The sequence below is a fragment of the Lissotriton vulgaris genome, chromosome 6 (genome assembly GCF_964263255.1).
Source record: "Lissotriton vulgaris chromosome 6, aLisVul1.2, whole genome shotgun sequence".
Lineage (NCBI taxonomy): Eukaryota > Metazoa > Chordata > Amphibia > Caudata > Salamandridae > Lissotriton > Lissotriton vulgaris.
The window spans coordinates 319,918,697-319,945,185 of NC_141694.1; the positions used below are offsets into that span (position 1 = coordinate 319,918,697).

The window sequence follows — 26,489 nt, forward strand, 5'->3', positions numbered from 1 at the left end:
AGCGTCTAAAGAAAGGGGCATGGACAATATTAAAGTGAAAGCGCATATGGTTCGCTTTCACACAAAGTAAAAATACATTAATTAACAAACGTTGCGCACGGCTTCTGAAGTTAAAAATTGTCCCTCACAATTATTTTAATAAAATAAATAAGCGCGGCTGCTAATGTGAAAGCGGCCGCTTGTAAAATAATTAAGTAAGCGCGGCCCCTAAACTGAAAGTGGACTGCGCCGTAAATTTAAAAGTGAGTAAGTGCAGCCACTATAGTTAAAGTGGACCGCATAGTAATTAAAATAAATACAGTAGTAGGCGTTCTGTGATGTTGTGTGTGGAATAGGGGAAGAGCATTAAGGAAAATAGTGCTGATCAACTTATAAAGCAGAGCACGTAACAACCCCAGTAAAAGTCCAGTCCTTAAGGCGGCAACTAGAGGAGACAAGGCAGCACCAAGGAGGGAGTAACAAGCCTCATAATGAATCGGAAGCCAGCGTTCACAAAGGATAATAGCACAAACCAATTAAAAATATGGGCGGAGAGTGGGAATGGCTTCTAGTGCATACCCTAATACAGCATGCCTCAAAGTACGAACAGTGCATGCGCGCTGCCACTAGGCTCGAGTTAAAAACGCATTTAACTCCCTAAGCAAGTCTGCAACTACATCGAAAGCCATTCAAATACATGCACCCCTTCCTGCTGCTTACAGACACTCCATTTCAGGATGCAAATTGAAGGGTTCGGGCGTTATCAGGCAAATCACACTAAGTTAAAGTTGTCTCAATTATGAGTAAAGCAAATTTGGGCAGGTAAAAAAAAAAAAAGTAGTTCCTAAATGATTTTCTTAGTGTTAAAAATAATCACACCATCAAAGTTCAGGCTATTTTAATCACCAAAAACATGCAAAGTGTTGTCCAGCTTGAGCACTTTACAATATATATATGCTCTGGCAAAGCAGTGCTACGAGTAATGCAGCTGCAGATTATAAACAAAATTCAGGTCGCAAAACTAGTCATATGAGCAGTGTCCTGCATTAAATGCTTGCAAGGTAACATATGAGCACATAGACCACTGAACATTCATGCAGCATTGGTTATATTAGAAACAAGGTACAATACCTCTAGAATTCAAGCTCACATTTCTACAATTAAGAGAAATGTCACATTTCAACACATCCACAACTGTTACCTGGGATGTGTCAAAACAGCATACCTCTCAAACAGAACCACTGCCTGCGGCTATAGCAAAACAATGGAGTACCTTATTGCATAAGACAAGAGAGTGCTATGTTACAGCAACATACTCAATGTTATACAGTCGAGCAGACTAATTCGGAAATAGTGAAAGAAAGTAAGAAATCATATGCAAATGTATTTTTAAGTGGCTTCTGCCTCGTGCAATTTTTCCCAGTGCATTTAGTAATAAAGCAGTTTTCTGCCTAACTTTCCAAAGTGTCAGATAATTTATTTCCCTTATTTATTAAGTTGATTCGCCTCCAGTTATTTAGCAAAGGGTAACATACAAAAAGCTTTACACAAATAAAGACTACATTATGTTGACCGGATTGCAGCATTCCTCTACAAAGTACTTCCAAAACCTTAGAATCGTAATCCACTTTATAGTAAGTCAAACTTTGGTGACCAACCTACCTTTAATTGACATGAGGCTGGAAATGTTTTAATATAACTAATGCAACATGTAGCAGAGAACTGTCATTTACAAACAAACAGTTTTACTGATAAGAGTATGTTTTATTAGTTTGCATCACCAAGTAAAGCATCTTGATTAGTTCTGACCTGACCCTATTAACATTTTTGTTTCCATCCCACTTCAGAATTACAAAACAAATGTGCTTTATTATAGCTTTCCAAACTGTTGAATGTTTTCATTTCATTTACAGGTATTTACATTTTGTTGTGTTGCCGAAAAAAATGACATATTACATTTAGCCTTTCCTGTCGCACAAAAGGGCCTTACTAAGAAGTCACTGTATCGGTATAGGAACCGCCCCAACCATCGGTCAGCGGTTCGACATACCTAATTACAATGCAACCGCACATGGTGAGGTCGCAAACTCCTATTTACCTATGGGAGCGAGGGCTGCAGCCAGAAACCAACCATAGCACAAGTTTCCATACAGAAATGGGAGTTTATGAATCCCTCCACCGTGTGGCAGGGATTCACAGAGGTGCACCATAAGTGCCCCCTCGGCCCCAAACGGAAGGCTGCAGGGTTTAAGAGGCCCTGCTAATGGCCCCCAATATCGCGTTATGACAGGCTTTCCATGTCAGAAACCCCGACTTCTGTGGACCCCCAGTCAATCATTACTGTAATCCACAGACCCCCACTAAGACTCTGTAATCTGGCAACTGCTGCATTACTGGAAGCTGTGACCCTGGCTTAAGCAATTTGCAAAAATAGAGAGGCAAACATTCATCAAACAAAAACACCACTTAACAAATGAGGAAATATTCTAGTTAGTTGACAAATATATATTTAGAAAATGTTTTGTAATGGAAAAGTTGCCGTATTTCTAAATTCAACTGATGCCACTTATTGACCATAATATATTGTTTGATGTCTTTGCACTGCTCCCACAAATCACTCCAAAATCACCAACTCAATTTTCAGACTCCAATAGCAAATTCCTTCGCATTTACCTAATGTTTACATTTAAGTTTACATATTTCTTCTTTATTTACTTAAACTTTATTAATCTGTTAATATTATTCTGTTTTCTTAGCAATCGCGGACCCCCTGAGTAGGCGTCACAGATTCCTAGGGGTCCCTGGACCACAGGTTATGAACCACTGGTCTAGAAAGTTCAATATAGCACCAATGGGAGTAATAAATGTATGACCACAGCATGACTAAGTAGGACTTTAGCCTGTGAGAAAGACCTAAGTAATAGTGTTCTCATTCCGTTGAAGGTGTCTAGTCACTGTGTTGATTTGGGTTAGGTGCAAAACTTTTGAATTTTTGATCTGGTCAGTGTTTAGCACCTTGGTTGATGTGGTTGGCGGAGGTCAGATCAACAAAGACCAGGTGGAAGCACTGTCACAATCTTGCCAAAATACACAGGCGAGAATCTCCATTTTAGGGGAGTTAAGGTTAAAGTGGTTCTTTAGCATTCACTGTTCAATTGCCAGGAGTCATTTGCCTAGACGGCTTGAGGCCAAAAGGATTTTCCAGTTTTCAGACAATCTAGTATCACTTACTTAATTCATGCAGATACGCTTGAAGGAGTTTACAAGATCTGAAACAGGGTAAAATTATACATTAAAGGGGAGGGGCAATTGCTGAGCCTTGAGGGACATGTACTCAAAAGATAAATGCTGACGAGCTGGATGGAGGAAATATGATACTCTACACTCGGTTTGAGGTAGGATTTCATCCAGTTGAGGACACAACCAAAAGAGTTTGAGGTAATCCTAAACCTGAATCCCATGTGTTTAGTTCAAAGAGACTACAGATCAGAAAAAAATATTTTAAATGAATTTACATGGAAATGCCCTGGAAGATATTAGCCTACAATTTCTTCGGGCACACTGGTCAACCACTTGCTTGGTAGGATTACTTTAATACAAACATTTTTCATATCACTCTCTTTGACTGATAGGGAGAAATTGAAGATTACCGGTCTGCAGCACAGGCGTATAAAAAGGCAGTTCTTGCAAATGTTTAAGGATTGAGGTCTGCATGCTAGAATGATATATTTATACTCTTCCTTAATACATAGGTTTCCTATTTGATATGGTGGATGTTGCCCTCTTTGGACAGGCTGGCAGTGGGAGACTGCTATTGCTTATTTTGTATAAAAAGCATAATTCTGGATTATCAGCTTTTTTAATTAAGTGTTTCCAAGGCACTGCTGACGTCGCTGTGTGTTAAACTAATTGACTAACAGGGTGGAATATGAAATTTCTTGGACTATTTTGAAAATTTAGCATTTCAGATATGAAGAAAGTAGAGCAACTTGGAAAAAGCTGGTCTGTGGTAACACTTAATTTTGGGTTTCAAGATAACACAAATTCGATGCAATCAAACTCTTCTTGCATACTGAGTCAAAGTATCAACAGGCACCTTGACATTATGTAATTTTGTCATGAATATATTATTACAGGGTCAAGTAGGAAAGCCATATGAGGAGTCCCTTATTGTTACCAAACCACATCATTTTCTGTGTCTGGCTGTGGAAACACAATATTTGATTGATGATATGAATACTGGGATCATCCAGCCTGACAGTTATCCATTTACTTATGAAACAAACACCCAATATAGCCTTCAGCTTTATATGAGCTTAAGTTATGTTTGAATATTGTTAGACCCGTTAGACTTAGGGTGGTCTTACTCCAAATGTTTGGTCTTACTCCTCAATTTTTGATGATCTCATTTGTGCTGGCCAGAGGACCCTGCACACTTTTCCACTGCTAACCAGTGCTAAAGTGTATTTGATTCCTCCTTAAAACATGGTAACACTTGATCAGCCCTAACTGGCATATTTCATTTACATATACGTCCCAAGTAAACTGGTACTACATGTACCCAGGGCATGTAAATTAAATGCTAATAGTTGGCCTGCAGCAATGTGTGTGCCACCCACTTAAGTAGCCTTACAAACATGTCTTGGCCTGCCACTGTAGTCTGTGTGTGTACAGTTTTTAAACTGCCATTTTGACCTGGCAAAATAAACCTTTTGTCAGGCCTAAACCTTCCTGATAATACATATAAATCACAGGATAGGTTTTGGACTGGCCAGAGGGCGGGGAGCACTGTATTTAAAATGTAGGACATGTGCTTTTAAGTTCTTTGAGTCTTTAAGTTTGTTTTTTATCTCCTGGTAGTGAAAAACTTTACCTTCATTTTTCACCACTGCAATGCCAATCATTCCCATAGGATAACATTGATTTACCTTATTACCTTTTTTAAGTGTAATTTCCAAATGGGCATATGTAACAAGTTCATGTTTGGTATCTCTGGAATCCTAATTTAACATCCTGACTTATGGGGATGACTGATTTTAAATTCTTAAAATGACATTTTTAGAAAGTTTGCATTTTCCTGCCATATCCATTTATTGCCTGTAGTGTGCCTGGTCTTATTACTGGGTGTAGCTGAAAGTTGGCCTTTGTGTATTCCTCCTATACAGCCACACAAAAAAGTTCTAAATCCTTCACTCTTCTATCCCTCCACTATCCTTTTTAATCCAAATAACAGACTAACATATCCACCACTCAAATTACTTTCATATTTCACTATACTAATTCACCACTAATCCTTTATGGGTTCCAAAGTAGCATGCTACTCACTGAAAAAAGGTATTCAATGCCTTGCAGGGGTAGTAAGCGCTATATAAATGCAACTACAATACAACACAATACACATAATAGGAACCTGGGTGTGCCTGGAAGGACCTTCACTTGCAGGATGGGAGGGAGGAGCAGGGCACAGCCCCACTTACACCTGCATAGTTGGTGTCCTGCATCCACACAAAGGGCTGCATACAAGATATAGTTAGTCTGGAGCCAGGTCAGGGAAGGCAGGATGCCTGGGGACTTCAAAGGGAAACATTTAGAAGCTTCTTCCCCATTTCATAACTGGGTATAAATACTGGAAGCGAGACAACACCACTTCAGTACACTTCTGGACGAGGGGATACTCTGCCAGGAAGAAGGACTGCTGAGCTGCTGAAGGACTGTCACTCTGCGAGACTGCTGCCCTCTTGGACTCCTGCCTTGCTGTGCTGACATGCTGCCTGCTAATCTCCTCCTTGAGGGGAGAAGGACTGGCCCTACATCTCCTGAACCCAGAACACTAAAGTGACTCCAAGAGCTAGTTGGCTCCTGACTTGAGGCTCAGGGACAGAAGGCTCCAAAAAACTTGATCCTGCAGCTGGACTCTTCCCTATGTGAGTCTTAACTGCCAAGTGCCCCTTCCCCCTTCCTGGACCTGTGAAAGTGGGCTTAAAATGCTCTACCAGTCTCTGTGGTTCCAGCAGAACCTAGACATCTCTTCTGCTGCGTGGTGTAACCTGAGCAGAATCACCGCACCACCACTGCTGCATGGGGCAGAACCTCTACAAAGACCCACATTACATCACATTGCAGGCTGATGCTGCGGCTCCTCACTTCTCTCAATGGCAGAGTTAACGACAATGCTGGACTCTGCATCACCATCTAACAGCTTCTTGGAGCAGACACATCGCCCGACTGAGCAACGTATTCCTGACTCCGGAATTCACAGCGCAAGTCCTCGCCAAAAGAATCTTCGATGACGTAGCAGGATCTCGCACCACAGCTCTGCGGCATCTTGGAACGGACACACTTCATCTTCAATACGGATCTACGCAACGCTCTTCAAATCTGGATGTAAGGTACTCTGTTCAGCGAGCCTAGCTTTGTCCCTTTAACCGGCCTGTGCTCCTTCTCCGGTTCTACTGATTTAATTTTTGTCATTGTGGTATTTATTAAAAACTGCTCTCTCTTTCGGTTTCTGTTGCGGGCTCCTTTTGCAGTATGTTTCCACTATATTACAGTTTGAAGTGTTGCACTCATTGTCGGTTAAGCCCGACTGTTCTGTGCCAAGCTACCCTAGGGTTGAGCACAGGTTAATTTAGGGCTTGCTTCTGATTTCAGCCGGAGAAGAATAGTGGTAGGTGCCCGAGAAGGGCTTCAGTCCCTCAACCACTAACTCAATTTCTTACAGATATGTTAGGTCACAATATGTCCAAACGCAATGGTCAGCTTGTACTATGGCCTCAAAAAACTCCAAGTAATGTGCCATTGAATTGCTATTAAAGGATACGGCTATTGTTCGACCTGACATTTTTGGTGCGGTATTCCCCCCAAAGTCTTTTGCTTTCAATACTCCTGTTTTACTGATTTATTTGTTTCTTAGCATTAGGACTCAATGCATTTTACCGTTGCTAACCAGTGCAAAAGTGCTTGTGCTCTCCCCTTCAGACATGGTAAAATTAACTTGCATCTATTGCCTCATTTATTATACTTTTAAATCCAGAGTTAATATTACTACATATACCCAGGGCCTGTAAGTTGAATGCATCTAGTGGGCCTGCAGCACTCATTGTTTCACCCACTAAAGTAGCATTATAAAAACTATCTCAGGCATGCCACTGCATCCTATGCAGATTTAGACTGCAATTTAGACCTGGCAAAATAAACCTTGTGTCAAGCATAAACTTTCCTTATTAATACATATGTCACCCCTAAGGTATGCACCCTTATAGGCTCTTACGGCATGGTGCACTCTTGTAAGGCTGATCTCTCCAATTGACTAACACTAGGTTACCTTATTACATTTAGTAAGTGATGATTTTGGATTGGCAGCCGATAGAATTATGGCCATGGTGACTGCCAACGTGAAGCTCCAGCAACGACCATCTGCGTCGCCCGACCGGACTTTGAGAAGGTAACTCTTTTAGGGGGACTAATCGGGTCCCTGTATCTGACCTACATTCTATCACGGTCAGCCTGAACTTTGTGATTTTCCCTAGTCTAGCATGAACAGATGACCACAGGTGGTGCTTTGTGCTTTTAGGTGCTACCCTTACTAAAAACATTGACATTTCACACCTCTGGTTAACTAATTGGATTATTGTTGTTCTGGTATTATTGTATTCCTTAAGATGTGCTCTATTTTTTCTAAATTGATTTGGAATTTTTCTTGTGTTTTGTTTTCACTTAATTACCATTTGTGTGCAGCATGAATGCTTTACATATTGCCTCTAAGTTACTAATTTTGTACCATGATCCCAGAGGGTTAAGCACAGCCTCATATAGTGACTTTGGCGGTTCACTCTGACAAGGATAATGGGTGTTGCCTGAGTTGGCCACCCCCTAACCAATAAGTACATTTCTTACACTTATCAAATGTGAAAAATGTCAAGTAGGTAGTTTGTTTATGTGTACATTACTGCATGTGTAGCACATTAAATTAGATATGTTTGTACATCATCACTGTCCACGCTCACACAACAGTCTCTTTAATACTCATTACATTAGATAAATATTTTGCCTATTTCAAACATCAGGTCCTACATACTGTCAATGTCCTTATTTACAAAATTTCTGTTCAAGATGGTTTGTAGGCAAATTAATAAAATATTTTTCTCTTTCAATCAATCAATCAATACCATTTATAGAGCGTGCTACTCACCCGCAAGGGTCTCAAGGCGCTGTGAGGGTGAGGGGGGCCGCTACTGTTCGAAGAGCCAGGTCATGAGGTGCTTCCTGAAGGAGAGATTGTCCTGGGTTAGTCGTAGGTGGGTGGGGAGGGGGTTCCATGTCTTGGCCGCAAGGTAGGTGAAGGATCTTCCTCCGGTGGTGGTTATGCGGATCCGTGGGACGGTGGCGAGGGCGAGGCTGGCGGAGCGGAGCTGGCGGGTAGGTGTTTAGAACGTGAGACGGTTGTTGAGGTATTCGGGGCCCATGTCGTGAAGAGCCTTGTGTGCGTGGGTGAGGAGTCTGAACGTAATCCTCTTGCTGATGGGGAGCCAGTGCAGGTCCCTCAGGTGGGCGGGGATGTGGCTGTGTCGGGAGATGTCCAGGACGAGTCATGCGGATGCGTTCTGTATGCGCTGGAGTCTTAACTGGAGTTTGGCAGTGGTCCCGGCGTAGAGGGCGTTCCCGTAGTCCAGACGGCTAGTGACGAGGACCTGGGTGACAGTCTTCCTGGTTTCAGTGGGGACCCAGCGGAAGATCTTAAGGAGCAGGCAGAGGGTGTTAAAGCAGGAGGAAGTAATGGCGTTGACTTGCCTGGTCATCGTGAGGGAGAAGTCAAGGATGAAACCCAGGTTGCCTGCGTGGCATGTGGGCTTAGGGGGTGCCCAGAGCAGGGGGCCATCACGAGTCGTCCCAGGCAGAGATGGATGGGCCGAGGATGAGGACTTCCGTCTTGTCTGAGTTCAGTTTCAGATGGCTGAGCTTCATCCATTCCGCAACGTCTTTCATTCCGTCCAGACCCTCAGTATCACAGAACCACAGTTGTGGCACCAGGTTTTCTTGAGGGCACGGCAGGATTTCTTGGAGTCTTTGAGGTCGTTGGTGAACCATGAGGCTTTCTTGCTGTCGTGGTTGCTTGGCAGGTTCTTCAGTGGAGCAAGGGCATCAGTGCAGTCGGTGATCCACTGTGTGAGGTTGCGGGCTGCTTCGTTGGGGTCCGTAGTGTTGGTGGGTGGGTATTGGCTCAAGGAGGTGGTGAGCTGGTCCTTGGTGACCTTGCTCCAGCATCTTCGGGGGGCTTGTTGCGGGTGGTGGTGGGTCGTTACTTTCCTGAAGTTGAAATGGAAGCAGCTGTGATCGGTCCAGTGAAGTTCGGTGGTATGGCTGAAGGAGATGTGGTTGCTGGAGGAGAAGACGGTGTCCAGCGTGTGGCCGGCGTAGTGGGTGGGGGTGTTGACCAGTTGTTTGAGTCGGAGGTTGGCGAGGTTGTCTAGCACGGTGGTGGTGTTGTTGTACTTGTTGTTCTCCAGGTGGAAGTTGAGGTCCCCTAGGAGGATGTAGTCGGAGGAGGCAAGAGCAAACGGGCTGATTAAGTCTGCGATGGCTTTGCTGAACTGTGATCGTGGTCCCGGGGGTCTGTAGATGAGGGTGCCTCAGAGAGTGGTCTTGGGGTCAGTTTTTATCTGGAAGTGGAGGTGCTCTGGGCGGTGATGGTGTCGTTGGTGTTGGTCGTGATGCGGATAGAATTTCTGTGAACTATGGCGATGCCACCTCTGGCTTGGTTGACGCGGTCTCTCTGGATGATCTTGTAGCCGTCCGGGATGGCTATGGTGATGTCGGGGGCCGAGGAGGCGTTAATCCAGGTTTCCATGAGGAAGGCGACGCCCGGTGCTGTAGTGTTGAGGAGGTCCCAGAGCTCAACGGCATGCTTGTGGACGGAGCGGGTGTTGAGCAGGATGCACTTGAGGTGGTTGTTGATGGCGTCTGTTCTGGCGGGCGCGGTGCAGGAGCAGGTGCAGGTGAAATTGCAGGCATGGCAGGTGAAGGCTCCGTGGGTGCGTTGCGGGGTGGCTTGGTAGCAGGCTGGCTGTTGCCCGGTGTTGTGCGTGGAGGGTGGTGGTGTCGTATTTCCATCGGGAGGGCTAGCTTCAGTGAGTTACAAGGGTTCTGGCGCTGGGCGCGGTCCAGGCGTGGACGGGCTTGCCTTTGGCGCACAATCGTCGCGCCTGCTGGGCGTGACCGCTGCGCGTATGTGGGAGAGAGGAGCAGCTGGGAGTCGGGAGTGGGGAGGCGAAAGTTGAGCGGGATCGAGAACAGAAAGGAAAAGTGGGCGGAGCAGCGGCAGGGATCGGGGGGGACACAGAGCGGGAAAAAGGTCAAGTGGAGAGCAGCAAGGGTTAAGTGGCACAGACACAAAAAGGTAACAAAAACCAAAACGGAGGCCCAAGCAGAGGAGGGCACAGAGCAAGGGAGCAACACAGGGTCCTTAGGGCAGCAGGAGCGGCGGCGAGATTCGCAGCAACAGAGGTGACACCAGGACACACGGGGGCCGTGCACTAAAAAGCAGCAAACTGGAGTGGATTCACAGCACACTGGTTAAATACTAGAGTCAGTTAAAATCAGAGAGAAGGAAAGGGGTGGAGTAAGTCACCGTAACTATTGCTTGTACTTCTATACCCGTTAAAAAAAACAATGAGGATTTAAAACTTGCCTCTTCATGTAACAAGCTAATATTTATTTTCTACTTACTCTGGTTTACTTTTTACAATGTTTAAATGGTGTTTTACACTGCCCAGGGAACATATTATAAAAAGGAGAGACATGCATTTGACGCTCTCACATTTAAATATTTTTGGGCTATAAATTCGAGTTTACAGAGCATCCCTGTGCTATAGAGAAATCTAGTTGAGTGCATCTGTAAGACTAGTTCGAATGGATAGAGGCAGTCACATGACCACGGGATAAGCAGCTAGTTCAGCAACAGCACTGCCCCCTTTCCTTTACTGTTATGAGTTGCCATTTCTCCTTCTGCCATTAATACAGACAATAGGCCACGTGGCACTGACCAATGGCTCTTGTTCTAGAACACAGGGTTGTAGAAATCCTCTTGCCTGAAGCCCACATGGTTTACGGTCAAAGGCTAATCTTCGAGCTTATTCCATCAACTGTGCAAGATGGCTTTTGCAGCACAATTCCACAGGCTGCTAGTTTATGGTGCAACAGTATAGTTAATGGAGCGGAGGACCATATGAAGCTAAAGCAGGACATATATCTCTTACGGTCACCACCCCTCCAGATCAGACCATACTGACCAGATTTTAGTGCTGAATTGGACTCCAGGATTTCTGCTCATTGTCCATGTGTCATGCTGTTCCCAGGATTTCAAAGAGATATTAATTGTAAATATAAAAATACAACTGTGATTATGAAACTTAAGTAGAAGGGGTCCAAGATACCTTTTAAATGGCAACACTTGACAGGCAATTAGTGAAGCCTTTTGTCAAGAGTTGTCTCTTTACTGCTTTTCGCTTCCACCTCGCCTCCATTCTCAGCAGGATTTGAGACTTTGCTCACAAGTTACCGCATTATATATACTATTGTGAAAGCTTAACATGCTCTCTGAAAAACACAAAACATTTCACATAAAATGTTTGATCATACCGGAAGTACAAGAGGAGGCAGCAGCAACTGAGCTTTGTGAAATATGCAGCATTCCATCTTCATATGAGAACTAGATCCCAATTCAACACATTCAATATGCGTGTTATATAGCATCTGTGTGCAGGAGTTTGTGCATACTTTCACTAATAATGGGCATTTATAAAACACCGTATAGCCAGCAGCATTGATCAGTAAGGTGAACTTTGTGGATGTATAGACACTTGAAGAGAAGCACACAATCCAGTATAGGAACTGGTCACCTTCAGATCACATAAAGAACCAATGTAGTATAGTATTAGGATTTGACCATGTGGGCTGACATTACACACAGTGCTTTAAAGCAGGCACAATAATAATCTAAAATATGTCATTATTACTCGAACTGGTACTAAGCATATTACATACAGATCGCTCTAGGAAATGCTTCACAACCACAGCTTTCTCGCAAGTAATATACTAAACATTACTGGACACACACAGATTACTGCAATGAGTGTCTTAAACCCCTAACTCTACGGGCAGATACATTTGGCAGGCAGTAATAGCTAGGTAGTAAGTAGCTTTTGCGGGCAATGTATCTACTGTAGTAAATTGAAGGTCAGAGCCTTGAATCTTTCTGCAGCTAACTTGGCATCTCATCATCTTTCTACGGTGAATAAAATAAACTCTACTATCCTGGAAAATGATAACTCCTATTAACACTAGTGCTCTGCACAACTATGTTAACGATTTGTATGTGTATAGTGCATCTAATTTTGGTATTGGCAAGGGGCTTGTCACTTTCATGTAGGCAGAGCTCCAGATTGTGCTTTAGGAGAGGTGTAACCCATGATATCCATAAGAATAGGTCATTGAAAGCCGAGGTGCATCGTTAAGGCTTTAGGGTCCTATTTGGGTGAGTGTTTAAATGAATACAGTGCAATACAAGCCTGGTTTCCATCAAAGACAGTGATTCCAAAATAAAAATGTAACACATTTTTGCAAAATTTAAATTTCTGGCTTTTTTATGTACCCTCTTACACACAAATACATGCAGTCCTTCTAGAGACAAGAGATAATGCCAGATCCCAAAAAGGCCTAAAAAACCAACTTGCCTGCTTTCCTATCTTCTTGAATAACTGATTGCAGGTAGAGTCAATACTGGAATTATAATAGCTCTTTGTTCATTTTTTGTCATCTGTGTAGGGATAACAAAAAAAAAGAAAGAAAATCAGGATTGCTTTCTGCTGCACGTTTAATTAGCACTGACTGTCTTAAAATGCTGCTCTTGGTCAGAGCCGTTTAAGCAATACAGTTAGTTCTTTTCAAATCTCTAGAGGTTGGCAAGTGCAATGAGCCGCCCTTAACCATCAGTTAGCAAGTGCTGCAGATAGCAAGAGTTCTCAAAAGCCCACATAGTCTCTTGAAAACGTTAAATATCAAAATGAGTTTGTAAAGAACATCTCAACTCCCTCCTTGCAATTAGCAGTTTCAAAAGAATCATTTGCTTTTAAAATAAAATTGTACTCACTATACATTTCCTTATTAAAAAGGTGAACGCTTGCAAAAAGTTTTGCTGAACTATTGTGCTGTTTTAAAAACGGTCTCCAGGGGATCATGATAAAATGTGTTTGATGCTTTAAATATTTTCAACATTTTATCATGGAAAGACAATGTAAAACCAAAATATGCAGCATGTAAAGAAAATGGAGGCCATTTTACAAAGTTGCAAATGTGAACCAGCAGGTCTGTGCCATTACCTCGGTACAAAAATAGGACTGTCCAACATACACAATAGTTCACAGAATTACTTGAGAAACCTGGGATAGTCAACAGTTGCAAGCTTCCAGGCATATACCGAGATACATTTATAACATTTTGCAACAAATGTACCTATTTACTCTTGCAACAATGTGTCGACCAAGTGCAACTGCACTTATTAACTTTTCTTCTCCTTTCTTTCCACCGAGAAAATATTTTTCTCTGTTGAGAAATAGAAATTGACTGCTTTCTCTTTTAAGGGCGTTTCCGAACCCATTCCCACCCTTGAAAATATTTTACTTCTTCTCTTGACCGAAGTAAATTCATGACCTTTTGCAAAGGTTGAAGATAAATTCGTGAATACCCATGAAAGTGTAAGTTTGCTGATGTCTACAAAATCACAGTGCATGCCAGTCCTGGAATAATACTGTCAGCCCACACCAAACACCTGTGAGCAGCTTTACTTATAGGAAAGTCTTTATCAAGGTAAATCCTTTTTACAAGGTCAAAAAATGTAAGCCAAGGGAAACACCCATTACATCAATGTAAATACATCGTGGTGCTGTCGCACCGCGACTTTTACATCGCATGGTAGTTGACATCGCAGCCTTTTAGTCCGCATGCTACAACGGCGCGATGGCATTAACATCGCATGCAATTACAACCCATGCAATGTTAAGATGCCATTACAACGCAATAGAAAATGGGCTTTTCATTGTCACAACAGAAACATCGCATGCAATTAACGGGCAGAGACGACTTAAAATATGATGCCATTACAATGTCACGTACATGCCCAACTTTATAAAAATGCAGAACAGGAAGGGTCTGAGATGCGACGCATGCAACAATCTGAGATGCTGGCTACAATCTTTTTGGGCTACACAATCGCAACAGAAACGCTGTTATTATTTTATATATCTTACAATTATCGCATCGATGACCGTGAGAGGATGGGGTCTAACGGATAGCTCTGCCGACTTTGGTGCTCTCAATCCATCCATCGCTATCACTACTGGGTGGATGAATGCATGAATTAAAGGATGGGTGGAAGGATGGCTGATGGTGGGTGTTATAATGGCGCATATGTCAATATTGATGGGTGGCTGGGTGGATGGATGTATCACTACTGGGTGGATGGATGCATGAATTAAGGATGGGTAGAAGGATGACTGATGGTGGGTGTTATAATGGCGCATATGTCAATATTGATGGGTGGCTGGGTGGATGGATGTATCACTACTGGGTGGATGGATGCATGAATTAAGGATGGGTGGAAGGAAGGCTGATGGTTGATGTTATAATGGCAATATGTCAATGTGGCTGGGTGGCTGGATGTGTGTATGGCGAGTTGGTGGATGGATGGATGGATGGATGGATGGATGGATGGCTGATGGTTGATGTTATAATGGCCATATGTCAATGTGGCTGGGTGAGTGGATGGATGGATGGATGGATGGATGGATGACAATTTTCCAAAAACTGTGGCTGTCACTACTGGGTGGATGGATGCATGAATGAAGGATGGGTGGAAGGATATGTGTGTGGTGGGTGGGTGGATGGATGGATGAATGGCTGGCTGAATGGCTGGCTGGGTGGATGAATGGCTGGCTGGGTGGATGAATGGCTGGCTGGGTGGATGAATGGATGGCTGGGTGGATGAATGGATGGCTGGGTGGATGAATGGATGGCTGGGTGGATGAATGGATGGCTGGGTGGATGAATGGATGGCTCTATGGATGGGTGGATGCATGAATGGGTGCTGGATGGATGCATGGATGGGGAAAAGTGTGGATGGGTGCATGGCGGCGGATGGGTGAATGGGTGCATGATGGCAGACCGCATAATGAGTGTGTGGTGGGTGGATGGATGGATGGATGGCTGTATGGGTGGATGGGTGGATGAATGGATGGCGGATGAATGGATTGATGGATGGATGAATGGATTGATGGATGGATGGATGGATGAATGGATGGATGGATGAATGGATGGATGAATGGATGGCTGTATGGATGGCTGCATGGATGGATGCATGGATGGATGCATGGATGGGTGCATGGATGGGTGCTGGGTGGATGGCTATGCATGGATGGATGTGTGGATGGATGCATGTATGGGTGGATGAATGGATGGCGGATGGATGAATGGATGGCTGTATGGATGGTTGGATGGCTGTATGGATGGGTGGATGCTGGGTGGATGGCTGGATGGGTGCTGGGTGGATGGCTGGTTAGGTGCATGGATGGATGGGTGCTGGGTGGATGGCTGGGGGAAAGTGTGGATGGGTGCATGGCGGTGGATGGGTGATTGGGTGCATGATGGTGGACCGTATAATGATGTGTGTGGTGGGTGGGCAGCTGGATGGATGCATGGATGGGGAAAAGTCATGTTTCTGTTCTGCCTACTCGCATCCATAAACTGGTTTGTAATACCCCAAGCCTTTTTCCTGGGGAACACCCGTTACAACGAGTTGCAAATCTAAACTATTAAGAAACAGGTGCAAGGTGCACATATTGTGTCAACAAGATGTGTTGATAAGACATTGCTCAGTACCTTTGGCTTTCTTAAATTGCTTTTTCCTGATTAATTTATCATAGAGTCATACTGTTTGTTTCGGCATTTCTTTAGAATATTCCTGCTATCCTTATTTGCGTGTAAGTAACATTTTCCCCAATATCTGTAGTAATATTGGAGAGCAAACTAACAATCCCAGAGGTAACAACTGACAGGGCCCAGTCTGTGCAACAGAGGGCAGAAGGGCACAAAAAAAAAAAAAAAAAAAAAAAGAGGGAAACAGAGGGCAGAAGAGCACGGAAAATGAGGGAAACAGGGCAGAAGGGCACGAAAAACAAGTGGGAAATGAGGGCAGAAGGCCACAAAAACGAGGGAAACAGGGCAGAAGGGCACGGAAAACGAGGGAAACAGAGGGCAGAAGGGCACAAAAAACAAGAGGAAAACAAGTGAAACCGGGCAGAAGGCCACAAAAAACGAGGGGGGCAGAAGGGCACGGAAAACGAGGGAAACAGGGCAGAACAGCACGAAAAATAAGTGGGACACTATGGCAGAAGGGCACAAAAAAAAGAGGGAAACCGACGGCAGAAGGCCACAAAAAACGAGGGAAACAGAGGGCCGAAGGGCACGAAAAACGAGGGAAACTGAGCAGAAGGGCACGAAAAACAAGGGGAAAACGAGTGAAACAGGGCAGAAGGCCACAAAATACGAGGGAAACAGAGGGCAGAAGGGCACGAAAACGAGGGAAACTGAGCAGAAGGGCACAAAAAACAACGGGAAAACGAGTTAAACAGGGCAGAAGGCCACAAAATACGAGGGAAACAGAGGGCAGAAGGCCACAAAAAACGAGTGAAACAGAGGCCACCGCCCCTCTGTCACCGCGCCCTGTACCCCACCCCACCCCACACTGTACAGAAGACCAGAAAGCTAGGAATGCAGTTTTATGATTTTTCTAATACAAAGACGCGCTCCTTGGAGAGAAAGAAAGCTAATCATAAGATATCGCTACAGAAACTAACATATAAAGTACATTGCAGAAACAATCTGCACGGGGCTGGGTTTGTCACTTCGCTCGGTGCGGTGGGTAAACAAAGCAGCTAACATTTCACCATAATTTTCAGCTGTGTGGGCTCAAACATCGCGTTGTCATGTCGCGCGATGTGAAGTCGCCGATGTGACACGCGATCCAATTACATGGCCGCATTTGCGTCGCAACAACATGCGATGAGAAAATTGCCGGTGTGACCGCCTTTGCGATGTAATTGCCGCAATGAGAACTCCTGCGATGATATTGTGGACGATGGATCGTCATACAACCGTAAGGCAAACCTACACACACACACACATATATAGCTTTGAGAATCTGGTCCATCATGGTTTTGACCATGATAAGATCTTGCAGTGGATATATTATATATAGTTGCAAAATATCAACATCCAGTCATTGATATAGTTGCTTGGTGCGTGCTCACAATTATGACAAACATGAGAAGTGAGGCACAGTGAAATAAAGTGATTTTCCCGGGAATAACACAATATAGTCAAGTGGCTAAGATCAAGTGTGGGCTGTCTTCTAGATCCTCAAGAGGCAATCTAGGCAGTGGAACACAAGCTTAATTTCCATTTATTTACAGAAATGTTTTATAAAAAAAACTCCTAGGTTTTACTTTAAATATACCAGAGACCTGCTTCCTCACAAACTAAGATAAGAAAGACAGCACAGGTACAATTTCAACAATGATATATCTAAACCTTCGGCATAAACAGACCTCCGGCATAATGAAAGTGCTGACACATGGAAAGTCCTATCATGATTAGTAAACAAACTTAAAAACAGACGATTCGAAAAACCCTAAAAAGACCCTATGAACACTGAAAGATACAACATAAGTAGATCTGTAGTATATTCAGAGTCCAGTCTAATCAGAAAGTTGTCTAATCAGAGACTTGTTAGATTCCACATCCCATCTATGAGCTTTGTATAGTGGGCGATATCAGAGTTCTAATATAATGAGAAACCTGACATAATCGGTCACGTCGAGACCTGATAGCAAATGGGACCAATCAATTATTTTGCCGAACTAGTAGATTTCTGGAGTTTCTCATCCACTGGAATAGTAGATGCTTTCGAATAAAATTACAAAACCTTGTAAATATATGTGCACATTGCTTTTTCAAGGGCTTTAAATCCCACGCTCAATATAGTGTGGCAGGCTAGGTCCTGCATATTGTACAGTCACTCATATTCTGGCTTTACCCAAGTGAGTCATGCTTTTATGCAGGATCACATAACTGTTAAATAACTAATGTGTAAACCTACATGCAACTGCCCATTTTTAAACTTGTTTAGCTTGGAAATGATGGCTACAGGAACCATCATGAGTAGGACAGTGGCATAATTTAAGACGTGATGCACCGCACAATGTTTTTGCATGGCAATAGAGTATTCCAACAACATTTCCCTGCACACTACTCTTCTTCCTTTATGCCCTCCACCTCACTCCTCAACGCTTCTCACTACTTCCTGATTAGTGTTGTTTACTATGTGTTTCACTCACAAAAGTGAATTAAGACCACCCAAGTTATTCGGTAACATGTAATACTGTTTATTCGTTTGAGGTGGACTCGCTTTATTTCACTTTTATCTTTTTATAGTTTTAAAGAATTATTGCACATATTTATTATCTAACAATCCACTACTATTAGTAAGCGTGTTATTTCTACAAATTTGATCCAGCAGGTTTTAACAAGTGTAATTTGCTTAATCATGGAACAAACTCAAACCAGTTTTTCAACAAGTGATATAAAATGTAGGTAATTTCAACACACCCTGCCTACTTGGCAGTCAAGGGGCTCTGAATACAGAAACACCTTTATTTTGTTTTCCATACAGGGAGCCAAGAAAGATAAACCAGATGTTCAGAACAGAGTACGTGGCTAGTACAATAAAAAAAAAAAAAATATATATATATATATATATATATATATATATATATATATATATATATATATATATATATATATATATATATATATATATATATTTGTTGTCCACTGTGTGTATATATATGAATTGAGTAAATTATGGCTTAGTGACATGAATGTCATCATATCATGTAATTTTAGTTAAAATCATGATATTTATTTAAGTATATTTATACATTTACAATTTGATTGGTTTTAATGTTCAACTTTTGTAACATTTTAGCCTGAACCAATCATGATATTATTTATTCAATCGTTCTGAAAAGTCTTGCATTCAAGCATTTTACAAATTATATTATATTAGATGCCCTATGCAGATATTTATAGAGAGGCAACAGAATGTGTCCATTCAAGCACATTTACTACATCGAAAGCCGATAATGTGAAGTGTGTTTTAATGTCTATTGTACCATGTGACGGGGGTATCAGCATCACTAAAAAACACAGTATAAAAAATGAAAGCTGGCTGGGTTTCCGCTAGTGAACAAGGGTACTCAGTATCCGAAACGCGTCTGACAGTGGTGGTTAAATAAACGAAGACATGCTTAAACTACTAAATCCACGGGTGTCCATTTCCCGTTTTCTTGGCGTGTCCGGCTGGAGCGCAGGAGAGAGTGTGGGAAAGAAACGAGGATATATATATATATATATATATATATATATATATATATATATATATATATAGATATAGATATAGATATAGATATAGATATAGATATAGATATATATAGATATAGATATAGATATATACTCCAAATGCCCACAAGGTAGGATTGCACACAAACAGCCGCCTGGATTCAGCGGGTAAAGGACCTCCATGTGCGCCAATAACTGCAGCTCCCCTGTCCTGGATGAAAGCCTGACGCGTTTCTGAGCCGTGTTGCTAGTCTTCAGAGGCTCGACCTGGGAAAGCGTTTCTAGGGACACACCCATGATTTGTAGTTAAGTCAATTTCCTGCCCCCAGATGGGCGTACTCAAATGCGCATAATGCCAAGATTTGTGGGTAATGTAGTCCGTGTCCCTAGTCCATTGAGTACAGTAATACATTCAAAGCCCATAGATGGGCCTCAGCGCACAGGCGGTCCATTAATCCCTTGCTTCTGTTGCTCGTGACAAAAGCCTGCGCCCCCCACTACGGAGTGGTGCAACCCTCGCGGCAGGAAATTGACTTAACTACAATTGTGTGCAATCCTACCTTGTGGACATTTGGAGCATTCATTTTCAAGCGGCAGTCCAGCTGTGAGGGTTGCACCACTCCGTAGTGGGGGGCACAGGCTTTTGTTATATATATATATATATATATATATATATATATATATTCGTTAGTCTCCCTCCCAGCTTGAAAAAGAAGACTTAAGCACTCCGGGTACGGCAACAGATTTTAATCAGAGCCTACGGCAGAGATGACAGATGCGTTTCAGACAACAGTCCTTCCTCAGTGTCGAGTATATATATATAATAGGGTTGCCTCAAACAGCAGACAAAATAGCAATTGTTGTAGACGTGGTGTAGTGTAGAGTTGTAGTGTAGAGTTGGTATATTCATAATAAGTAGCATTACTTAGTCTGGCTGATTGACCCAATTCTGTGATCTTCATTCTAGAGCATAAGAGTCACTGACAACACATTTCGAAGTGTTTTGCATGACTAAAGTTATTTTGAATAAGCACTTGCAAAGCCAATAGGGCTGGCCCTGGCATGCTGATACAATGATCCTTTTGTTAAATTACCTTTTTTATTGCAAGCATAAGCTACAAAAATAAAAATAAACCAGACCGCCACTTCAATGTGACCATACAAGCTTACAAAAATCATGTTACATTCACTTATATTAGAGGTTTACTAGAGATTTAAAAAGAAATTAGCCTTTCAGTTGTGCCATGAATTTTACTACTACTTTTTATGGAAGTTACAAGATGATCACTCGATGGAGAGCTAAAACTGCAGGTAGGTACCAGGTCATGTAAATACTTTCACACACACTTTAAAAGAGCTTTGGGATCCAGGAGAAAGGAACTATTTTTAACCGGATGGTCACAATGTGCAAAAATTTTGTTCAGTCACTCAAAGTGAAGGGAGCCAATTTTTAAAGTGAGATGACACATTGACCCATCGTGTTTGCTGTCCAAGGTGGAAGCAAACTGTAAATGAAAATACAAAAGATCAGTGGATGAAGCTTATTGACAAAATATAATTTATGATCTGAATTATTTGGAAAGCATTTGTCAGGAGACAGCAAAAATTGTCTCAAAGGCAGACTTAATTAACCCTGGGCGAAGCACTACGCTACGCTTGCGTAGTTTGCGAAGCTTGTGCAACTTTGCACTACGCGAACTGCACGTAGCACAGTGCGAACACGCGTAGCGTAGCTTAGTGCAGCAGTCATTTTTTGCTTGCTCGTGGTCCTTAATGTCAAGTTGGCGACCGCGAGCAAGCAAAATGACATCCTGGCGAGACTTTTTCCTCGCTCGCGATCAGCAACATCAAGTTGCCGATCGCGAGCATAGAAAATAAACCTCCCAGCGATATTCTCAATGCCGGGAGCTCAGGTTTCTTATTGCTAGTGGTCCTGTATACTCCTGACCACTCGCGATGAGAAACTACCCGTCCGCGTTGAGAAAGCTGCTGTTCGAGTAAAAATCTACTCGAGCTGCAGAAAACTAAAGCTTGCACTGTGCAAGTTGCCGTTTTCAATGATTGCACAGTGCCGGATGCTTGTCTGCACTGTGCAATCATTGAAAAATGCATCTTGCACAGTGCGAACATGCTACAACGCAGTTCGCGTAGTGCTACGCATAGCTCGCGTAGTGCGAAGTGCACTTCGCATAGCTAAGCGTAGCGCTACTTTGCAAACTACGCCCAGCCCTAGACTTAATGTGCCAGCAGGGCTAAAGTATTTTGCAAAAATAAAGGAGAAAAGGAAGCCTTGCACAAAGTCCTCACTTGCGGCCAGCTCAGATGGTCAGCCCAGGTACTGCTATAACCTCTCATGGACCATGGTCTGTCTCCTGCCTAAGCACTGGTTGTCTGGCCTCCCATTGTGTCACTCCAAAATCATTAGAAGGTATATCACCACACTAAGTGGAACAGATTTTGTAGACCCCGAAGCTTGCCACACCCTGCAGGTCTAGCATCAGGTAAAACACACAGAGAGTATTACTTTCATTTTCCTGAATATAACCACTAACTAATCATCAATGGGCACCGGTGTGCATGTAAATAGTAGAGCAACCACAGCTATGGTAACAAGGGTGCATACAGAATGTGTGCATGTATAGGTGAACATGTGTATGTATTTGAATGCAAGTATGACTGGGAGGGTATGTGTATCTGCCTGTGTTTATAGAGAACATTTATGTGACTTTATATCGGTGCAGGAATGCATTCTCGTATTTTGGAAGCATAATGGTCGCCATCTCTGCCTTACCAGAAGTGCAGGCATATTGTGTAAACTCCTGTCACTCTCTGCTTACGTTGGAACTAAGGTACCAACCCTTATGCCTTAGTAACCTGCCTGTTTTCTACCTTTGCCATTGTTTGTTCATCTTTCTTCTTAACCATCCTTCATCTTTCTCCATTTTCTGATGCTCTGGATCTAAGCCTATCGATAGAAACAATGGTCATTGTAAGCATAGTGGTGGTTCTCCTTAGCATATTGATGCCATAGGCATAAGGTTACCATTCCTAACATATTACAGGCGTCCTTGTCATAACTATGTACAAACATGAAACAGTAAGGGCTATCCTCAGCGTACCTGCCCTAACAGCCATTTCTGGTGTATGATACCCATCCTTGGCAGCGGAGGGCATCCATGGCATAAGAAGAGCATCCAAAATATTTGCTCAATATATGTAGCTCATGGGTAGGCATTCCTGGCAAGTGATGGTACATGGGAAGGTCAGGGGGAATCGGTCTATGTGAAGCACCAGTACATTTCAGTATTGATCAGAATAGAAGGTAACATTTTGGGTTTAAGCTAATATTTACTAACAAGCATTAACAATGCCAATAGGTTGGACTTTAAAGTGGTAATGCATAGTAATGTTTTAAAAACAGATAGGATCGCAGATAAAAAAAAAAAGCTATATTATTGGGGAAGTGTGCAGAGCCTGTAAAGGATAGACGTCCTTACTGTGATGCACAAGAGGGTTTGTGCTGCATTACAAAAAACAGCAATGACTATTTGGCGGAACATACACTGAAGGTAAAAAAATAATGCCATTATAGAGTGTTTTATATTTAGAGTAAGATATATTTTTCAAAAAAATCTTGCTGTCAAGGTACTTCCATTTCACAGAGCTGCATCAGGAGTTAGATTTGCATAATTTGATGCCAGTGAACCAGTCAATCCCCAAAGCATGACTGACTGAGGTGATCTGACATGTTTACGTGTAGATTACAAGTGGATGCCTTCAGCAATGGTCGGTTCCACCAAGTCATCGGACTACCAGGAACAGGGAATTGGAGGTGATGAAGAGGTTTTGCTGAATGAGCTCTTGAGATATTTGGGCTTGCTTACAGAGGCAGAGGAAAAGCACTGTCTATGTGAAAATGTGAATCACACAAGAGATCAGAGTATGAGGAGGGCCGACTGAAATCCCCTAAAATTAAGTATCAGACATCATTGAAAGTACATGAGTACTGAAGTTATTTTATAAATGCAAATATTAATTACTTTAACAGGTCTGTTGCAATACCAATGGAGAGGGAGGATGCTGCGCTTAGTGTTTTTAATGATACAGCACAGGAAGTTGTTGGAAACAGTAATCGAATGACTGTCAACCAATCCAAAGTGCAGTATTTACAAATTAAGAAGAGTAGAAAGGTATACTCCTAGAGATCAAACCAAACGATGGTAAAATAGAATCTTAGTCCCAACATATGAAAAGAATAGACATCACTTAACAATGAGGCCTAGAGACGTAATCAGACATGCAGACCTGGATCGACACACAATGCTAGAATAAATGAACATGTATGTAAAGTGAAAAGTCAAGATGAAATAAAAAAAATTGAAAATGATTAGGAGAAAAGAGAGGTAATCAAATTTCGAACTACTCAAACCTTTAGGTGGAACAAATTGAACCATGAAAGGGAACACAATTACACCTTAACAAGAAAATTGACAATGTAAGGAGAAAAGAACCAACAGAAATACACAAGCAGTTACAAAAAACTCAAGTGTCAGAATTAAGCTCCGATCCCAGCTCAGAAGTGGATACAGATATGGAGAGAGAAGCAAATAAACTGAAAAAAAGAGAACGATACAATCCAGCCAGTGGTTGTTGAATTGCATGTTTTAAGATTAGAAAAGCGAAGAAACCTCAGGTTAAAGGGTCCAACGATTCTCCGAAACAAAAAGCAGGAGAAACAAAAGGAGGAAGTGTGTGGCAAGAAACATTAACTTGGTGGGAATCAATTGAGATGAAAGAACAAACAATAAAACAAAACAATAGTGAATTTTAACACAGATTGAATTAACACTAAACAAGTTGAAAATGTTATCTTTGGCCTGTCTTTTTGTCCTGAAAAAATTATGAACTGTGCACAAACAATTGATCAGTTTAAGTTAACAAGAAATTAAAATTGAAGAAATTCAAAGCCATAAAAACAAATCAAAATGGAGCAACTAAGCATTTAGTTGATGATGATATGAGTAATCTGTTGTTAGCAAATTTAAAACCAATGCAGGACCTACAACAACTAGAGAATGAAACATAGGTCATCACCACAAAAGTAACAGAACAAGAAATCATAGAGCAAATGAGGTCAAATGTTTATGGAAAAGCTCCGACATTTTTGACTGCCTCCCAAATTTCTTTCAGAGAGTTGGGATTATTATTTATTCAGATTTAGTTAATAAAATATATATCTTTACAACAGAGAAATTAAAATACAAAGTACCTTTTAAACAGAAGGAATATTTAGATTTTAATTAAAAAGTTGAACAAAAGAAGAGATTGTGTAATAAGAAATTCGGACAAAGGCAGAAATATATTCCTCTGCTCACATGTATAAAAGAGAAGCCTATAGACACTTACCTGACGCATCATGTCAGTAAAAAGTTTGCCAAGGGTTTGATAATCGATACGAAAATTTCATATAATCAATAATTACTTGAATGGAGCAGTGTGCGTCTATAGAATATTTATTTTTATGGAATGACCATTCAAAGATACCAATTTTGTATTTAATTCCAAAGGTTTATAAAAATGAGACCAGTAATTGCGGCGATAGAGAGTACATCTAAATGTGTTCATCAGGACATAAAAGATACTGTAGGCTTTCTAAAATGTATTTTTAACATACCATCAGAAAGAAAATGTTTGTTAACGACACTAAACCCAACATCATTATACCATAGAGTCAATCAAAAGGATGGTTTGCCAGGATTGTATGAAAGTAGTGGAACACTTTTTGAACGTCCTTTTAAGTTGTGAAACCACATGCAAATGTTATTCATGATACCCTAGTCTTTACACAATAACTACTTCAAGTTCAATCAAGAGCATTGTAAACAAATAAGGGGAACTGCAACAGGCACCTGCCTGCCCCTAGCTATGTAAGTTTGCATATGGTTGGTGGGAGGATCAGGTGTCCCACCTAGTCCTGTTAGTTAAAGAGTGCAATGAGTATGTCGGCCTTTGGACAAGATTTATCGATGACCTCTTCATTATATGGAGAGTGCCGGTCAACAGTGCTGAAGGTTTTGTGAAAAAATTAAATAAGAATACTTTTAACAATTCATGAGTACCATAATTGAGAGTGAAGTAACTTTCCTTGACCTGTCAGTTTATATGAAAGAAAACAGATGAGAAACCAAAATATATAGGAAGCCAACTGCAATAACCACATTGCATGCCTGTAGCTTTTACCCTAGGAATGTAAAAGGAAGCATACTGCATAAGGAGAGCTTGAGGGTAAAGCATAACTGTAGCAAGGAAGAATAAGCTGTAAAAACATTAGAAAATATGAAAGATTTAAACAGAGGGGATACTAAGAAAGCATGTTGTTAATGGCCATGAATAAAACCAATTTGAAAAATATAGAAAGTCTACTATTTAACAGTAGAAACACAAACAATGGGAGAAAATATAATCAAAAATTGATCACCACATACTACAAACAAGAGGGATCAATACGGAAAATACTTCAAAAGTATTGGCACAGGATAAAAGAAATCCAATAATAGATTCAGCATTCCCAAAACGACAGAGTTGACCTACCGAAGAGCAAGGTCAAAGAGGGATGATTTGGTTAAAAAAAAATTGCTTTGAGAATATAAATATGAAGAATTGGCTTGGAAAAAATATGGGCTTTAGAAGTTGTGACAAATGTAGGGCATGTCAGTATGGGCTGAACAAAACAGAATAAGCTTCAGAATTCAATGAGTACCCTAGAAAGAAAGGAGCATTTCACTGTAGGAGTGAATATGTGGTATATATTGTGGAATTTTCTTGCGACTAGCGTTATGTGGGAACCATAATCTTACAGGTGCTGAGCAGATGCTCCAGCATGCGAGTGGTGGGAAAAGGCAAAACCTTTACCAGTTCAGAGAAGGATAGGATAGGGGAGCAGATTAAGGGGTAGTAAGGGTCTTTTAGTGCTCAGGGAAGGGTTGCTGTAAGGGGTTTTT

At 41.9% G+C, this 26,489-nt stretch overlaps 1 protein-coding gene across 10 annotated transcripts in view; it reads right to left on the reverse strand.

Moving 5' to 3' along the window:
• Positions 1-26,489, reverse strand: part of HPCAL1 (hippocalcin like 1) — a 1,564,223-nt gene that overhangs the window by 1,465,612 nt on the left and 72,122 nt on the right. For 3 of the 10 annotated variants that reach the window (XM_086926344.1, XM_086926345.1, XM_086926348.1), the window contains exon 2: positions 12,711-12,793. The exons of the other annotated variants lie outside the window; for them this stretch is intronic. The gene's annotated coding sequence lies outside the window, so the exon portion shown is untranslated. The remainder of the gene's footprint in view (positions 1-12,710; positions 12,794-26,489) is intronic. 10 annotated transcript variants of the gene reach the window in all.